The 19,145-nt window shown below is 41.6% G+C and overlaps 1 long non-coding RNA gene across 1 annotated transcript; it reads right to left on the bottom strand.

Moving 5' to 3' along the window:
• Nucleotides 1-2,459: 2,459 nt before the first annotated feature.
• LOC138427553 (uncharacterized) lies at nt 2,460-7,886 on the bottom strand. Its single transcript, XR_011252053.1, has 4 exons — nt 7,819-7,886; nt 6,226-6,357; nt 4,357-4,494; nt 2,460-2,828 (listed from the first exon to the last, which is right to left on the bottom strand). It is a non-coding gene; the product is annotated as an uncharacterized lncRNA (long non-coding RNA).
• Between the last annotated feature and the right edge of the window lie 11,259 nt (nt 7,887-19,145).

Raw genomic sequence — 19,145 nt, 5'->3', positions numbered from 1 at the left:
CCCAAATTCCAGGCAGACACTTTAAATTCTGAGCCAACAGGGGGAAGGAAAGGGAGAGACAAACTGAAAAAGTAACATTACATATATACACTATCATATGTAAAATAGATAACCAGTGGGAATTTGTTGTATGATGCAGGAAGCTCAAACCTAGAGTTCTGTGACAACCTAGAGGGATGGGATGGGGTGGAAGGTGGGAGGGAGGTTCAAGAGGGAGGAGACATATGTATACCTATGGCTAATTCATGGTGGGCAGAAACTAATGCAATATTGTAAAGGAATTATCCTCCAATTAAAAATTTTGTAAATAAATTTTTAAAAAGCTCTGAATTGGATTTATACAGTTCAAGAGGTAACGGAGATAAGTAAATGATTTCCAACAGAAAACATCAGAGTCCGCCTTTTCAAGCTGACTGAGCAAAGTCCTCCTAAATGTCCACGACAGCTGGGTAAATGTTCCCAGAGAAAAGAAACAGGAGGCTGAACCCAGGCCAGAAGTCAGCCTCCTGGAACACCCACGTGTGTCCCCAGGGTTGACCAGGCCACCAACTTTAGTAATCAGACTGTGAAGATTGCAAAGCCCCTCCCTTGGGAGGCTTCCCCAGCAGGCAGTTACAAAGCAATGTCTTATGAGGAGCTAATGGAATGAACCACTGACTTGCCTGGTAATTCATTTTCCAAGCCATGCTTAGGTATCAGAACAAGCAGATCTGCATCCAATTTGTCCCTCTGTTTTCCAAGCAGAGTTCTCCTTGGAATTAAAGAAGCTATAATTAAAGTACCTTATTTGGGCATGCTGTAATTAGTCACCAATTCAGCATGCCATCAAATGTAATCCAAATACAAACACCAGGACTGCAGATGCCAATCCCCTGGTGAGTTCGGGGAACTAGGGAGCCCCCTGCCTTTCTCATAAGACCTCATCACTCCAGAGTGACTCACCTGGTGGGGCCAGTGAGAATGAGCCCCAAGGTAGGCTGTCTTTCCAAAGTTTCCTAAGACTTGTGCATTGGATTTCTAGAGAGCAGATTTTACCTCATTACCACATAGAGGAACTTGGGGTGAAGGCAGTTTTTCGATCTATGCTTCAAAGGGAACAGTGTGGCTTTGTGATTAAACACCAGCTTTGGGGCCACTATTTATCCAATCAACAAATGTTCACTGAGCCCCTGCTGTGTGCAAGCCAGTGGGGATTCAATAAGGAATGAGACAGGATGATCTGCTGTAAACTCCATGAGAGCAGAAACCATGCACTCAAGCTGTGTGACCTTGGATAAATGAGCTGACCTCTCTGAGGCTTACAGTGCTTATTAATAAAATGGGAATAACAATTCTCACAGTGTTGTAGTGAAGATTAAATGTGAGAAAAGATATAAACATCTAGTACTTTTGCCCAGCACAGAGCTGAGCTGGGACTGGAAAGTCAGTCTCTCCAGATGAGTCCAGCCCCTGATTCTAATCTGCCCCCACTGACAGCTCTACTGTACCCCAAAGCAGGGTAAAGGTGAAAAAGGGGCCTAGAACTATGAGCCAGAGTCATGTGACTGTTTTCTTCCATTTGGAACTTGGCATTTTTCTGTCCCCACTGAAAGGGTGTGGAGTTGGCTGTACGGGTGCAGATGGCTGCTTTGTACTGGAAAAACCTCCACCTGACATTACTTATGTGCATAGCTACGTTCCACTGGATCCCTAGCTCCAGAAATCCCCCTGCCTGTCCTGCTTTTCACTGATTAGGGCATCTCCCGATTCCCTGTAGAATTTTGCCCAGTGTCCTGTGCTGCAGGGAACCAAGCCAGGCTGCGGAAATAAGTGGACATCTTCAGCTAGCTGAAGGCAGCATCTCTCTGTGTATTTTCATGCACCTGGGTACCTTTTCCTTCCAGGTTTGTCTAGTCTCCTCCCTACCCCAATACTCACTCAGTGCATGTTAACTGAGGCACTTACTATGTCACACATCCTCAGGACTGCTTTTACGTACATTATTTCGATTCCTCCTCAACACACGGCATCGTCAACTGTCGATTGTTTAAACTGAAAAGAAACCTCAGATTCCATCTTTGATTTCTCTGCCTTCAGCCATCACATGCAATCCATCAGCGTGTCCTGGGGACTTCACCTTCAAAACATGATCTGTCCATCTGTCTTCGCAATCACAACCAAGTCACCTTGCAGTCACCTCCCAGCCTGACTCTTTACTTCTTCTGATCTGTTCTCCACACAGGGGTCAGAGAGATCTTTTTAAAAATGCAAATGAGATCAGGTTACTCTCCTAGTCAAGACACTCCAACAGCTCCCCTTACATTTAGAATCTAGTCCAAACCCCTTGCTCTGACCTCATGCTCCCGTGTCCTGCTTATGTAGCCCCCCACCCCACACCCCCTTCTGAAGCCCCAGGGCTTTTGCATTAGCTGTTGACTCTGCCTAGCACCTACTCCATAGCTGTCAGAATGACTAGAAGCTTTCTTTCTTTTTTTTCTTTCAGTGAGTCCAGACTTTTATTTATATGAGTATATCTTAAGAGGACCCCTTTTTCTCTACAAATTACTTTTTTTTTTTTACTTTCTTAATGTCAGCTCTTCAGAAAAGCCTTTCTTGACCAATATAACCCAAGCTCCTCTCAGCCATTCTCTATCACATCAGCTTTTTAACTTTAGTATCCCATCAGTGTCTGATAATTTTCTGTGTTTCTTTAGTCTGTCTCTCCTGCCTAGAATAGAAGCTCTCTGAAGGAGGTATCTTCTCTCTGTATTTCACTTCCTGGAGCAGAGTTTGGCACATTGTGGATGCTCAATGTATTTGTTGAGTGAATGAATATTCATAACAATTATCTGTAAAACAAGAATAAACCAAGAAAGGTCAGGTGACTTGTTGTTGTTCTTGTTCAGTTGCTCAGTCATTTCTGACTCTTTGTGACCCCATGGACTGCAGCACGCCAGGCTTGCCTTCATTATCTCCACAGTTTGCTCAAACTCATGTTCATTGAGTCAGTGATGCCATCCTACCATCTCACTCTCTGTCCCCTCCTCCTCCTGCCCTCAATCTTTCCCAACATTAGGGTCTTTTCCAATGAGTCAGCTCTTTGCATCAGGTGACCAAAGTTTTGGAGCATCAGCTTCAACATCAGTTCTGCCAGATTGTTTTTTTCAAGTGGCTTGAATGATATCCAATGTGCCACAGAGCCTCAACTCAAACCTTAGTCTCTGCTACTCTAAAGCGAATGCTTTTTCTACCCTCATAGTCATGATTCACTGCTTTTTCCCTCCCTCTGCCCTCAGCAGTTAATGCAGTCTTACTTGACATTGCATGTTTGTGATAAATGCCTCAACATGACCTCAAGCCTTAGCCTCCTTTTCTCTTCAGTGGTTTATTGCTCACACACCCCAAATGTTTGGATTTTCAGCCCCTGCTGTTTTTTCCTTTTCCTTTTTTAAAAAAGTATTTATTTATTTAGGCTGTGCCAGCTCTTAGTTGCAGCACATGGGATCTCGGTCTTTGTTGCAGCATGTGAGGTCTTTAGTTGCAGCATATGAGCTCAGTTGCAGCATGTGGGATCTAGCTCCCTGACTAGGGATCGAACCCTGGACCTTGCATCAGGAGTGCAGAGTCTCAGCCACTGGACCACCAGGGAAGTCCCCCCTCATTGCTGCTTTTCTAAACTAACACTTATGTGTGCTTAGTCATTCAGCGTGTCCAACACTTTGCAACCCCATGGACTGCAGCCCAAAAGGCTTCTCTGCCCATGGGTTTCTCCAGGCAAGAATACTGGAGTGGGTTCGCATTTCCTCCTCCAGGGGATCTTCCTGAGCCAGGGATTGGACCTGCATCTCCTGCATTGGCAGGTGGATTCTTTACCCCTGAGCCACCTCGGAAGCCTCTTCTAAATCAATAGGAAACACTTATTCAAAGCAAATCCAGCCGTCATCCTTTATCTTTTATAAGAGATGCCCATCACTCAGGCATCTGGCATTTCTGTCCACCATCCCTGCAGAAAAGTGGTGTGTGATGCACTGTAGATTAGAACATGGGTGGGGAATTTCTCTCCAGGAGGAAGATTCAACGAAGATTGCCACCCAGGACTGGTTGACCAAACTGTCTGGAATGGAGGCACCAAAACAGCTTCAAAGTCTAAGAGTGGGGCTGCAAGCTAGAAACGGGGGACTGATTTGGGGTGAGAGCCTGGTGCCCTTTGTGCAGAGAACTCATAAAGGGGAAATGAACATGCCTGTGAGGAGTGCCCAGTGTTTCTGTAGTGCAGACTGAGTGTGTGACTTGAGACAATCAGCACCTGTATACAAACTGTACTCACCATCTTGAAGCAGGAATGGATAGCACTGACCTGGGAGTTAGAGGACTTACCCTTGAGCCTTGTCTGCGTTTTGCTTGCTGAAAGGTCCTGAGCAAGTCCTGTCCTTCAGAATCTTCATCTCATGTGGTTGTGGGCTCAGCACCCCAACCCTGCTCACCCCAGAGCTTTTGTGGTTGATAGAATAGGATCTGTGCAAGAGAAAGCAATTGTTATTGTGATTCTTAAAGTATACCGCACATTGCATTTCAACCCATAGGACGCAGAGAACAGGTAGGCAGAGGTGGAGCAGGCAAAGATGGTAACTTTAGATTTTCAATACCATCTCACTGTTCTTGACTTTCTATCACTCATCCCACCCCCTCTAAAGGCCCTGGGCCATACCTTCTGCCCCACCCATTCTACAAACTTCCCTCAGCCTCTTAATTCATCTGGAATCTGGCTAATTATAGTACTGTTACTCAGGGGAGAAGACCTCCTTGGGCTGCTGAAATCACAGAGGCCTCTAAGGGAAAGAAATCAGTCCAGTATGGAAGCAATGAAAATGGCTCTTCTGCCAAAAAAATTTTGTTTACCCAGAAAGGCCACACAAATCAGGTGCATTTTTCTCAATGACCAAAAAGCTAACCCATCCCATATGAGACCAAGGCTGACATCTGTGGAGGCAAATGGGAGAGGACCACCATCATCACAAATCTCATCGCCTTAGGAGTTGGGCTAATGATGGATATAAATCCAGCCTCACATCTGGGTGATTTTCTTGGCATTATACTTCACAGTCCTCGAGTGATTTGGTTGAGAAAGGGCAAGGGCTTACATTATTCATATAGTTATAAAACTAGTAACAGTAATACTTCTGCCCTGACTAACATGTTTAAACCTCTGTGGGAGATCTGGGCATCCAGCCCTCTGGACCACCTGCACCTGAGTTTGTGAAGTCATTTGAGCAACTGGTCTTCACGGGGCCAACACCATATTCTCTGCAAAGAAATACCCAGCTTCTCTGCAAAGAAAACACCCAGTGAAGAGCTGTTAAAGCACTCTTTTATGTCAGTCTCATCCTGATGCAAAAAGACAACTTGTTGGAAAATAAATTAATGTTGGGAAAGATTGAAGGCAAAAGAAGAAGAGGGAGGCAGAGGATGAGATGGTTAGGCAGCATCACCAACTCGATGGACATGAACTTGAGCAAACTCTGAGAGATAGTGGAGGGGGACAAAGGAGCCTGGTGTGCTGCAGCCCATGGAGCTGCAAACAGTCAGACACAGCAATTGAACAACAGTAACAGCCTATTGATAAGTGATGCAATCAGCTAGAAACGCCTGTGGGTGCTCACCAGGGCTTCATACTACTTCAAGGAGCCGCTAAAGACCCTTCTCCAGCCAGAGCCAGCATTGTGGCTAGACCAGCCTTTGTGGATTTTATTATGATTGTAAGATACAGCTCAGCAACAACCATCAGGAAACTTTGAAAAGATAAGCTTTTCTAGGCCTGGAGGGTATATGACATGCCCAGAGACACACAGTGAGGTTGTAGGTAGAGAGAGAAAACGTGTGGACCTGGGGTCCTACTTTTATTGAAGTCAAAGGTGGGGTGCCTAGGATTTTGTGTGTTCACTCTGTTGGTGAATTTAAAATGTGAGAGTGGTAATTGAAGCACAGGAAGGGAAAAGCAGGTGGTCAAAAGGTCACTTCTCTAGGTCTCTAAAAGGGGAACTTCAGAGATGGGGTAGCTTGGCTTTTTATCTAGTTGTATAGATGCAAATATATTTTTCCAGATGGATGTCTTTGAAGTGGTTGCTTAGCAATCAAAGGCTTGATATCAGGCACTTACATTACAATTGAAAAAGCTAATTATTAGGTGTTTACACCACAAGTACACTATATTGAATGCAATTCAACATGTATTTATTGAGCACCTACTAGATGCAGGCTTGATGCCAGGAGGATGATCTTACAGATCTGAGGTCAAGACTTCATTCTGTTGCCGATTATAACACCACAGGATCACACGCATGTATGTGACTTACCTTCTCAAAGCCTCAGCTTCTTCATCTGTAAAATGAAGAAAATGATAACATTTAATTCATAGGATTTAGATGGCATTCCAAGAAAAACGTGTATGAAAGTGACTTTAAATAAAAATGCATTCGTTTGTTAAATAACCCCATATATGTCAGCAGCAGGAGCTGGAAGAGTATATTGATAGGGGAGAAGACCGTCTTTTCCTCAACTGGCCAGAATGACAGAGTGTCTTGAGAACCCTCCATGATATCAGTAAAATTAAATGCTCCCAATTTCATTCTTTTACATATAGCTGTCTAGTTTTCCCAGCACCGCTGATTAAAGAGACTGTCTTTTTATCCATTGTATATTCTTGCCTCCTTTGTCATAGATTAACTGATGATAAATGTGTTACTCTATTTCTAGGCTTTCTATTTTGTTTCACTGATCTGCATATCTGCTTTTTGCTGGTATCATAGTTTCGCTTACTGTAGCTTTGTAGGATAGTCTGAAGTCAGGGAGTCTGATACCTCCAGCTCTATTATTTTCCCTCAAGATTTTTTTGCCTATTTGGAGTCATTTGTTTTTCTCCATGGGCTTCGCTGAAGACTCAGTGGTAAAGAATCCACCTGCAAAGCAGGAGTTGTAGGTTCGATCTCTGGATAAGGAAGATTCACCAGGAGGAATGCATGGCAACCCACACCAGTATTCTTGCCTGGAGAATCCCATGGACAGGGGAGCCTGGTGGGATACTGTCCATAGGGTTGGAAAGAGTCAAACATGACTGAAGAGACACTGTGTTCCATTCTTTATGACCCTATGGACTGTAGCCCACCAGGCCTCCCTGTCCATGGGATTCTCCAGGCAAGAATACTGGAGTGGGTTGCCATGCCCTCCTCCAGGGGATCTTCCTGATCCAGGGATCAAACCTGAGTCTCTTATGTCCCTGTATTGCAGGAGGATTCTTTACCACTAGTGCCACATGGGAAGCCCCATGCATGCACGTATTTCCATATAAATTTTGAAATTATTTGTTCTAATTCTGTGAAAAATACCACTGGTATTATGATAGAGATTGCATTGAATCTGTAATATGTCTTGGGTAATACGGTTATTTTAACAGTATGAATTTTTCCAGTGCAACAGTACAGTATATCTTTCCATCTCTTTGTGTCATCTTCAGTTTCTTTCATTGGTGTCTTATAGTTTTCCAAGTATAGGTATTTTACCTCCTTCAGTTCAGTTCAGTTCAGTCGCTCAGTCATGTCCAACTCTTTGCGACCCCATGAATCACAGCACGCCAGGCCTTCCTGTTCATCACCATCTCCCAGAGTTCACTCAGACTCACATCCATCGATGCCATCCAGCCATATCATCCTCGGTCGTCCCCTTCTCTTCCTGCCCTCAATCCCTCCCACCAGGTTAATTCCTAAAATGTTTTCCAATACCCTATATAAAAATAAATTCAAAATGGATTAAAGCCCTAAATATAAGCCCAGAAAACATAAATACCTTAAAAGAAAACAGAGGCAGAACACTCCTTGACATGAATTGCAGCATTATTTTTTTGGATCTGTCTTCTAAGGCAAAAAAGAAACAAAAGCGAAAATAAGCAAGAGGGACCTAATTAAACTTAAAGCTCTTGCACAACCAAGGAAATGACTGACAAAACAAAAAGACTACCTACTGAAGGGAAAAAATATTCACAAATGATATGACTGATAAATATCAAAAACATGTAAACAGCTCATACAACTCGACATCCAAAAAACAAACATCAGATTCAAAAATGGGCAAAAGACCTGCACAGACGTTTTTGTGAAGAAGACTTACAAATGACCTACAAGTATATGAAGAAAGTTTGACATCACTAATCATCAGAGAATAGGGCTTCCCTGATGGCTCAGCAGGTAAAGAATCTGCCAGCAATGCAGGAGACACAGGAGATGTGGGCTCAACCCCCACATCTGAAAGATGCCCTGGAAGAGGAAAATGGCAACCTGCTCCAGTATTCTTGCCTGAAAAGTCCCATGGACAGAGAAGCTTAAAGGGCTATAGTCCAAAAAATCACAAAGAGTCATATACGACTGAGTGACTACAGACTCAAAAAAAAAAAAAAAAAAACCACATCAGAGATATGCAAATCAAAACCGCAATGAGATAACATCTCACATTGGTCAGGATGGCCATCATCCAAAAGATCACAATTGTCAGCGAGAATGTGAAAGAAAGGGTCGACTTCTGTTGGTGGGAATGTAAACTGGTACAACCACTGTGGAAAACAGTATGGAGGTTCCTGAAAAAACTAAAAGTAAAACAATCAAAAGATCTAGCAATACTACTCCTGGGTATATATCCACAGAAAAAGGAGCCACTAATCTTTAAAAGATCCATGCACCCCAAGTTCATAGGAACATTATTTACAATAGCCAAGATATAGAAGCGTCCAGCAACAAATGAATGGATATATGACATATGTATGAATGACCTATACATGAACTTTAAGGCTATTACGCTTAGTGAAATAAGTCAGAGAGACAAAGACAAATACTGTGTGACATAACTTATATGTGGAACCTAAAAGATAAACTAGTGAATATAGCAAAAAGGAATCAGATTCACAAACTAATGGTTACCAGTGGGGACAGTGGAAAGGGGGGGAAATGTTGGTGATAGCAGATAAAGTGCAGTCTGAGTGAAGTCGCTCAGTTGTGTCCGACTCTTTGCGACCCCATGGACTCTAGCCTACCAGGCTTTTCCCTCCATGGGATTCTCCAGGCAAGAGTACTGGAGTGGGTTGCCATTTCCTTCTCCAGGGGATCTTCCCGACCCAGGGATTGAACCCGGGTCTTCTGCATTTCAGACAGATGCTTTAACCTCTGAGCCACCAGAGAAGCTTGTGTATAAAATAAACAAGTTATAAGGATGTATTGCACAGCATAGGCACTATAGCCAATATTTTATAATAAGTATATATAGAGTTTAAAAATCATGAATCTCTATGTTGCATACCTGAAACTTACATAATACTATAATCAACTATACTAAAAAATTTTTCAGAGAGAATAGCATTATAGCTAAATTGTCACAAAAAGAAAGAGAGACATGCTGTCAATGGTAGACTTACTAAAGTGATTTTGGGTGAGTTGGAACCCTGTCTGTTCCTCAGTTTTCTTATCTGTTAAATGGTGTTGTGAAAATTAGCTAAGGTAATAATATGTAAATACCTAGAGCAGTGTCTGACACAAGCAAGTTCTACATATGGTTTGCTATTTGTTATTATCACATAGACATTTAAAATGCAAGTTGCTCCCAACTTGAAAAGATCTTGGAAGACAGACTTTCCCAGACAATCCTATTTCATGTTGCACTCACTCACTATCCACTCCATGGGTTGTCAGATAAAATACAAGATGCTTAGTTAAATTAAAATTTCAGATAAATAATGAATCATTTTCAGTGCAAGTATATCCTATGCAATATTTGGGATATACTTATACTGAAAAAAAATTTTTGTTTATCTGAAATTCAAATTTGACTGGTATCCTATATTTTTATTTGGTAAATCGAATAAACCTACCCATCCCTTGTCTTGCTAAATAATTCCAGGCAGTGAAAAGTATTTTAAAGTGTCATTTTAAGCTTGTTTATCCTAATGTCTTTCTCATTAGGATGTAAGCTCCAGGAAAGCAGAAGCTTGTCTATCTTTTATCTGTCTGTATTGCCAGGGCTCAGCAGAGTACATGGCCCATGGTAAGAATGGAACGTAACTGAAGATGTTTCTAGAATAACTGAATAAGGGCTCCTTGTAGAGCAAGGGAGAAGCTGTTGGAAGCATCCAACTTTCTGCTTTTCTGGTCTTTCTCAAATGTTATTTTTGAAAAAAGTCTTCTGAAGCAACATTCCAGTCCACGTACCTCAGTCTGAGTGCTCCGTGTTCACAGCCTGGGGATCACGAGCCTTCTCAGGGCTCGGACTTCAATGTAGGCTTCGGCATGGAGTTAGGAAACACAGTACATTTTTCCTTTGAACTGTGAACAATCAATTCTCTGCATTCCAATTCTGTCACAGTCCTGGGCTCCACAGACTACAAGAAATGGACTTGCCTTATGCTAATGGCATTTCATTTATCATTATGGTGCCGAACGAGGGGAGACCATTAAGCAGAGTATGATGTTTTATTAGTGTGTTTTTCTGAGGTCTGTGACTCTGCATAGCACAATGAATAAAAATGACCTAAATTGTGTTTCGTGAGACATTTTCAGGCTACACTTGCTCAGCTGCCCAAGCCTGGTGATGTCTTTGGTAAATATCATCAGACTCCATCTTCCCTTTTAAAGCATTATTGCAGGTGTGGCTGAAATTTAATTTAAATTGAACTTTTTTGCATTTGTAATAACTCTCATTTCCCATAAAAGATGAAAACCATTGAACCCTTTATGAAGTTTAGTTTAAAACAATACAGACTTTAAGGACTTATCTACCCTGGGCCTGAAATTGGCAATACTCGCCACAATGTTAAAAATGATGTTTCTAAACAAGGTTGAAATTGTTCATAGACCTTTCTGATTTGGAGTGTCCTATTTGCTGCCTGATGTTCTGCATTTAAACAGAAATGGCGCTCTCTTTGCTTTGCAATTGAGTTTTAAATTGAATGGGTGGTTATTCAAGCAGCACTATTATAGGAAAACACTGGCCTGTAAAGGATTGATGTAGGAAAGGGAGGGCTCACTCTATCTTGCCTCCAGGATCTGGCATTATAAGGACCTAATTATATAAAAGCTAGCTACTTTGCCCTCAAACTCCTGTAACAATGTTTAAAACAAAATAAAGAGGAATGCTAATATATGGGCTTGCCCAAGTGCCTCTGTGCCCTGAGGATGAGATGGTCAGATGGCATCACTGACTCAATGGACATTTTGAGCAAACTGCGGGAGATAGTGAAGGATAAGGAAGCCTGGCACTGCAGTTCATGGGGTCATGAAGAGTCGGGCAAGACTTCGCAACTGAACAGCAACAAGTGCCACTGGACAGCTTTCACAGGTCTCTCCAAAAGGGACAGCAGATAAGAACTGGGTCCCAAGCCTTCCTTTCTAGCTGGAAACCAGAGGGAACTCTGCAGGTTACACATAGCCATATTTCAAAGGATGTAAATATTGTTTCATGGACTGCAACAGTCAGTTTCAAAACATATGACGGCTTCTTTTCCTCCCGTAAGAGTCAATAACTCACTAGGGGGGAAAAAGCTGTATGCATAAGCATGTTAATTAACAGCATTATCAATACCAGCAAGAAGAAATTGGAAGCAATCTCTATGTGCAGCACTCTGGAAATTGTTAAGTAAATTATGGTGTATGGACTATGATGAAAGATAATGCATTCATTGAAATGATAATTAGAAAGATTTGGATACATGGAAGATGTTTAAACTAAAGTATAAAGTGAGAAAATAATATGGGAATTGTGATTGCAACCATATCAGTATGACTATGTAGATGAACACAAATTGGAAGAGGAGGCAAAAATGAAAATAATAGTTGCATAAAGTTCATTAAAGGTAATTAATTACCATTTTAAGAAATAATTTTGAAAAGCTACAAATTCTTTTTAAAATAATGATTTTTTAAAAAGCAATGGCAGAAATGCGCAATTAGCTTCAATCTTTAAACGCAGAGTCTACATCTTCTTAGTTTACGAGACCACTCACTTAATTGGTGGCAGGCCCTGGTTTAAAAACCAGGTTTGTCCCATTGTAAAGCCCATATTCTCTTTTAAAAAATTTTAATTGAAGGGTAATTGCTTTACGTGGCGTTAGTTTCTGCTGTACAGCAATGTGAATCAGCTATAAGTGTGCATATTCCCCTTGTCTCTTGAGCCTCCTTCCCATACCCCCAATCTCTAGGTCATCACAGAGCACCCAGCTGAGCTCCCTGTTTTATATAACAGCTCTCACCAGCTATCTAATTTTACACGTGGTAGTATATATGCGTCAGTAGCGTATATGTGTATATGTGACATATATGTCAGGGCTACTCTCTCAATTCATCCCACCCTCTCCTCCCCCACTGTGTCCACAGACTGTTCTCTATGTCTGTGTCTCTATTCCAGCCCTGCAAATAGGTTCCATCAGTACTGTTTTTCTGGATTTCACATATATATGTTAATATATGATACTTATTTTTCTCTTTCTGATTTACTGCACTCGGTATAACAGGCTCTAGGATCATCCATCGCACTATAATCAACTCTAATTCATTCTTTTTTATGACTGAGTAATATTCCATTGTGTATATGTACCACAACTCCTTTATGCATCCATCTGTCTACAGATGGACAACTAGGTTGCTTCCGTGATCCTGGCTATCGTAAATGGTGCTAAAGCCTATATTCTTAACGACTAATCTGTAATACCTTTTTGCTATCAGTCAAATACTCAGTCTTGCCATACATTATTGAAAAATGTGTCAGTTACACCAAATGTGTTTAATTCAGTGTAACTAAAGTTCGTTTTTTTATTATGTGGGGTTTTCTTTTTTTTGTTTTTGTTTTGTTTTGTTTAATTTGCTTTGCTTTGTTTAATTTGCTTTGCTTTACCTCTTTATCTTGAAATAGAGCATGCATGCAAGTGTATGTGGCTGGACAGAGATGGGAATGGCCTAGGAGATGGGGGAGTTTCCCGATCATAGAAGGCCCTGGTTATTTCGATCTTCAGTGGTTGATGATTACTACAGATTCTGTGATCAAGATTTCTGGGACCAGGGAGCCTGTGGCTACCTGCTTCCTTTGAGGAAAGATTTGGTATTAAAGGATCCTTGCAAAGCTGTTTGACCTGGTTGTTTTGCCCTAAAGGGACAAAGACCATGATGACCTTAAACTCTTCTTCCCCTAAGCCTGTCCTGATAAGAATTATCATCCCTCTAAATCGGATTCAGACCCTCTCAGTCATTCTGGATTCAGCTTTGGAGATCTTATTAATGCAAATTTTATTTTAAGAATTGGAACAGAGGAAAATAACATATGCTTGTATTAATGGGAGAAAACAGTAGCAATTGCTTCTGCATGTTATGGTTGTGTCTCAGATTCAATGAACTCTGCAATGAGATGAAAAATATAATAAGCATGATTCTGAAAATTGAATAATCGGCATTCCACAGGGATCCAATTGTAATGGATGGCAAGACAAGAGTAAAATAAAAGGATTGTTTGCTCTTAAACTTGTCTGGGACTGCCACCATAAGAGTGGGCTTCTGTCTTCAGAGAACTGCCAGTTGAGCTGTGGAATAAGGAACACAGCTCCTCAGTTTGGTATCACATTTTAAGTCAAGTTTTGAAAAAAAAAAAAAAACCACATCCAGACACTTTTAAATTTATAAGATTAAGCATCGATCTTTCCTCTAATGACAAGTAAATTGAATCTGCAAAATTATGTCCAGTATATGATTTTCAACTGTGTAATTACTGTTTAAAGATACATGTCTTCAATTTCTTCTGTTTCCTTTTGAAACTCAAGTCCATTTCAAATCTTTTAATAAGCAATTTGGTTCTCAGAGAATAGTTTCTTTGTGTTGATAATTAAGTGTTATATTTACACAAAGGAAATAGTGAAATACAAGCTCTTCCAAAAAGAACATTCTAAAACATTCCACTGAGTACAAAAGCATGACCCTGCAGTGTCAGAATTTCTTCTGGTAATGCCAACAAAAACTCCTTGAGCTATTTTACAAAGAACTAAAGAGAAAGTCCGATTCCTCTGAATGATATGCCCTGCCCCTTTTAAGTGTGATCCTTGAGGAAATAATCAAACAACTCAACAACAATTGTGAAAGTGAATATACAGCAAGTATAATTTTTAGTACTTTATACTTTGACTTGAGATCTTGCCGCCGTGGCATGAGTTTGTTTCTTAGGCAACAAATACCTGCAGGAAAAGTGTGTTTTCTGATCATTTGATAGAGTTACCTATGTAAATTCTTTCCCAAGGTGAAAAGTGAACATTAATTAATAAACCAATAAACACGCATCAGTCACCCCTTGACCAGGTGACAGGCACTCAGCCAAGTGCTGCAGGAGACACAAGTCTGAAACAGAAGCCCCACCCTCAGTAGCGTCCAGTCTGATCAGGGAAATGAGATGAATAAGACTTGGACAAGCAAAAGGAGGGGGAATAAGAGATTCCAATGCAGGACAATGGGACTATAGAGGAAAGGAGGGGACTGTCAGCTACAAACTGGCACTTACCAAGAGCACTGCCAAGGACTGAACAACAAAGGCATCTGCCACCTGCCTCTGCAGAGACTGAACCCCACTCTGCCATAGCTGTTGACCTTCAACAACCCCCAAGGGCGTTCAGGGTGGACTGAGGCGCTCTGTGCTCCAGGGAATCTGGTGGGACAGGTCTTTAGATAGTTCTGGGAACAGATTTTATGATCTCAATCCTTGCATCTCCTCATATCTAGAGAAGCACTAAATCCCTTCATGGTGACATCAGATCCTCATGACTAACGAAAAGCCTTTTGTAAAATGAGTGCTTCATGGCATTGAACTCCCCCTTCACCAAAACCTCATATATTGGTTTTCCCCCACTGCCACTCTGGAGCAGTCTCTCAGAGCTATCTGAGATGCTCCCCACCAGGCTGCAGTCCTCATTTGCCCCAAATAAAACTTAATTCACAACTCTCAAGTTGTACATCTTTTATTAGTCAATAGGACAAAGGCTTGGACAGTGGGAATATAGGCATGTTTAGAAAAGAAGTGAAAGTGAAAGTCTCTGTCATGTCTGACTCTTTGCGACCCCATGGACCATACCGTCCATGGAATTCTCCAGGCTAGAATTGTGGAGTGGGTAGCCTTTCTCTTCTCCAGGGGATCTTCCCAACCCAGGGCTCGAACCGGGGTTTCCTATATTACAGGAGGATTCTTTACCAACTGAGCCACAAGGGAAGCCCTGGAAAAAAAGAGGTAAATATAAATAGTGATTGCTAGCATCACATTTATTAAGTGCCAAATGTGGTGCTAAAGGTTTCATGTGTAAAATGACCAACTCATCCTAGTGGGGTGGGGGGCATTTTTCTTTCCTGTCTGAGCCCTGAGTCCTGTATACTAGGATGCCTCTCAGTCCTGGACTGCTGCTGCTGCTGCTGCTAAGTTGCTTCAGTCGTGTCTGACTCTGTGCAACCCCAGAGATGGCAGCCCACCAGGCTCTCCCGTCCCTGGGATTCTCCAGGCAAGAACACTGGAGTGGGTTGCCATTTCCTTCTCCAATGCATGAAAGTGAAAAGTGAAAGCGAAGTCGCTCAGTCATGTCCAACTCCTAGCGATCCCATGGACTGCAGCCTACCAGGCTCTTCCGTCCATGGGATTTTCTAGGTGAGAGTACTGGAGTGGGTTGCCATTGCCTTCTCCCTGGACACACTGGGCCTATTGGAATCTGCATGCATTCCTTACAATGACTTTATGAGATCCACCTTACTATCATTCTCAGTTTCCAGAGGAGGGGATGGATGGTCAGGAGGCAGAGGAACTTATCCAAGATGGTGTAGTTGCTATTATATGGGGAGCTGAGATTTGACAAAAAGTGCTCCTAATTATTAGTGCAAGACATGAACTGTTGTTGTTCAATCACTAAGTCATGTCAAGTCCAACTCTTTGCGACCCCATGGACTAGAGCACATCAGGCCTCCCTGGACATGAGCCCTGAAGCTAAAATGGAACATTTTCATGGCATAGGTCTAGGTGACCAAAACCAAAAAAGGAAGTTGGTACATAACTGTGGTGGGATCCAAATTCAAGGATTTTTCCTGTTGGCACTAAAGAATCATAGAAGGCTTCTGAGAAGCAAAACATGGTGGAGCTTTCATGATTAATTTTCTATTTATGTCACCATACCAATAGTTAATAAACAAACTGATGTTAGTAAAACAAACATACAAACAAAATCAATGATCTGTTCAACCACTCTTCCCATCTCTAGAAATCAACAACCTCATTCCTCTTAAGGCTACTTCTCCCAAACCATAAACAAACCAAAGAAAGCTTTTTGAAGATTAAAAAAAAAAAAAAAAAGAGTCCTCTTATCCCCAATTCATTTCAAGATGTTTTTTCCTTTATTGGTTAGTATTTTCTCCACATTTATCTATATAGCAGAAGCTAGACATACTTGAAAAGTTGTAAGTAGTTTTGCTTAAACATCCTTTTTTCATAGCCCATTATGCCTCAAAAATCTCATTTCCTTAAAGAAATAACAGTTGTTGCACCTAGGCTTCTCCTGAGATGAGAGCAGAAGCCAGGCAAAGATACGTATCATGTGGCATGGTTTAAAGTCTCTCTGTGTGCGTGTCTTTTGTCATTTTACCAATTTCCTGTGAGTCTGTTTATTCCCTTTCACTGCGTTTTATCCTGAACTGATATGTGCTTATTTGAGAGGGGGTGAGGCGGGGGTATACTCTTCCTATCTATTGAGATGTATGCCATCTGAGATCAGCATCATTCCACAGTCTAGTGCGAGACAGCCAAGCAGAGGAAAGCCCATTCAGAGCAAAGGTGGTAATTTCCATGAGGTGCTTCTCCCTGTCTGATTCAAGGAGACGCATTATGCAGAAACCCAAAACAGGGAGCCTCTGTGCTGGGAACATTCATTTAACTGCATTCCATAATGTTTCCTGCCATGTCACCAAGTCCGTACATTCTCAGACTTCTGCTTTTTCACAATTGAAATCATTCCCTTAGCAGAAACAACCTATCCTTCTCTGTGAGATCCCATCCAGTTGGTCAGAACTCCTTTCCAGGAGTTAATTTGGTGATGAATTATATAAAGAAATTAAACAGAAACCCCATTAGTAATGCTGACAATATTTCCCACATACATGAACTATTTAATTAAAATCAAAAGCTAGGGAGTTGACTTTGCACACAAAGAACCTGTGTAAGATGGATATTCTCTGAATGCTAATGCAAGTGTGTTGCTATTTTTTCTAAAGACCTTCTCTTTTTAAAAGGTTACTTTCCATTTACAGTTATTACAAAATATTGGCTATATTTCCCATGTAGTACAATATATTCTTGTAGCTTACTTTATACTCAGTAGTCTGTACTTCTTACTGCCCACCCCTATGATGCCCCCCTACTGGTAACCACTAGTTTGTTCTCTGTATCTGAGTCTGCTTTTCTGTTATCTTCACTAGTTTGTTTTATTTTTTCATGTTTTATTCCACATGTAGGTGATATCCTATAGTATTTGGCTTGAACTGTCTGAGTTATTTCCCTTAGCATAATGCCCTCTATGTCCATCCATGTTGCTGCAAATGGCAAAAGTTCTTTCCTTTTATGGCCAAGTAGTATTCCATTGTGTATATTTATATATACACACACACATAACACATCTGTATTCATTCATCTATCAATGAATACTTAGTTGTTTAGTCACTAAGTCATGGCTGACACTTTTGTGACACTTTGAACTGTAACCTTCCAGGCTCCTCTGTCCATAGGATTTCCCAGACAAGGATACTGGAGTGGGTTACCATTTCCTTCATCAGGGGATCTTTCCTGATCCAGGAATCAAACCCACAGCCCTAACTGCATCTCCTGCATTGCAGGCTGGGTCTTTACTGCTGAGCCACTGAGGAAGCCCAATGAACACTTAGGCCACATCCATATCTTATCAGTTGTAAATAATGCTGCTGTGAACATTGGAAACTTTGCAAATACCCGAGAACTGTCCCTTGTTTTACTTCTAGTGAAAGAGAAATATTCATTTAGTAATGTTCCACCTCAGTTGGGAATCAGATATCCAGAGCTATTTTGAAAGTCTGGGGACATTCTAAATATGGAAGTCAAAGGGTGGAATCAGCCCAAATGGTAGGCATCACCTGCCAAGGAGTTGGAAGCAAGCTTTGGATGCTCTATCTTTAAGTCAGTTGGGTCATTCCATAAGAAAGGTCTAGTATAGTGGTTCTCTACTCTGGCCATCCATTAAAATCATCTGTAGACTTTTTAAGGTGCCCTGCGTCCAATATCAGTGGACCAAATAAATCAAAACTTGGTATGGGAGAATCCAGACAGCTGTATAGTTCTTACTTCAAATCTACCCTTTTATGGGATTTCCCTGGTGGCTCAGATGGCAAAGTATCAGCTTACAGTTCAGGAGACCCTGGACCTTGATTTCCATGGAGTCTTTTTCTGCTCATAATTCAGGGACCATCTTTCCCCAGAAGCAGCTAGCTCTAGTGGTCCATTACCATTTTGTGTTAATGGTCAGTCCCAACAATGGTCTGTTGCCCTTGGCTTTGACGAGAACCCGGATAGGAAATGCCAGTTGTCCTGTGCATTGTGACTGGGTGAAACATCAGCTTTCATGTCTCTGCTTTTGTTCTCTAGAGAGCTTGACTGAGTTCTTTCAGTTAGTTGTGAAATTCATTACTTACAAAACACCCAATAAGTTGGTTCAGAAGAGAAATAAAGCTAGTCCCTCCCATCCTGAGGACCTCCCACATACATGGAGACATGATAAATCTTCATTCAAATCACTAGAATGAGTGGCAGTAGCTTCTAATCATTGATTGAACACATGTAAACTCTGCATCTACTATGATCTGGGTCAAGTTCCAGGCACTAGAGATAGAGCAGTGAACAAAGCAAAGTGATTGTCCTTATTCAGGTCACAGCCTGCAGGGGACCACAGCCTTGTCTAACTCAGTGAAACTATGAGCCATGCTGTGTAGGGCCACCCAAGATGGATGGGACATGGTGGAGAGTTCTGACAGAATATGGTCCACTGGAGGAGGGAGTGGCAAGTCACTTCAGTATTCTTGCCTTGAGAACCCCATGAACAGAATGAAAAG

Source organism: Ovis canadensis, chromosome 22 (genome assembly GCF_042477335.2).
Source record: "Ovis canadensis isolate MfBH-ARS-UI-01 breed Bighorn chromosome 22, ARS-UI_OviCan_v2, whole genome shotgun sequence".
NCBI classification, from domain to species: domain Eukaryota; kingdom Metazoa; phylum Chordata; class Mammalia; order Artiodactyla; family Bovidae; genus Ovis; species Ovis canadensis.
Note: the sequence above shows the minus strand (reverse complement) of the source record. Positions and strands in the feature narration are given on the sequence as shown.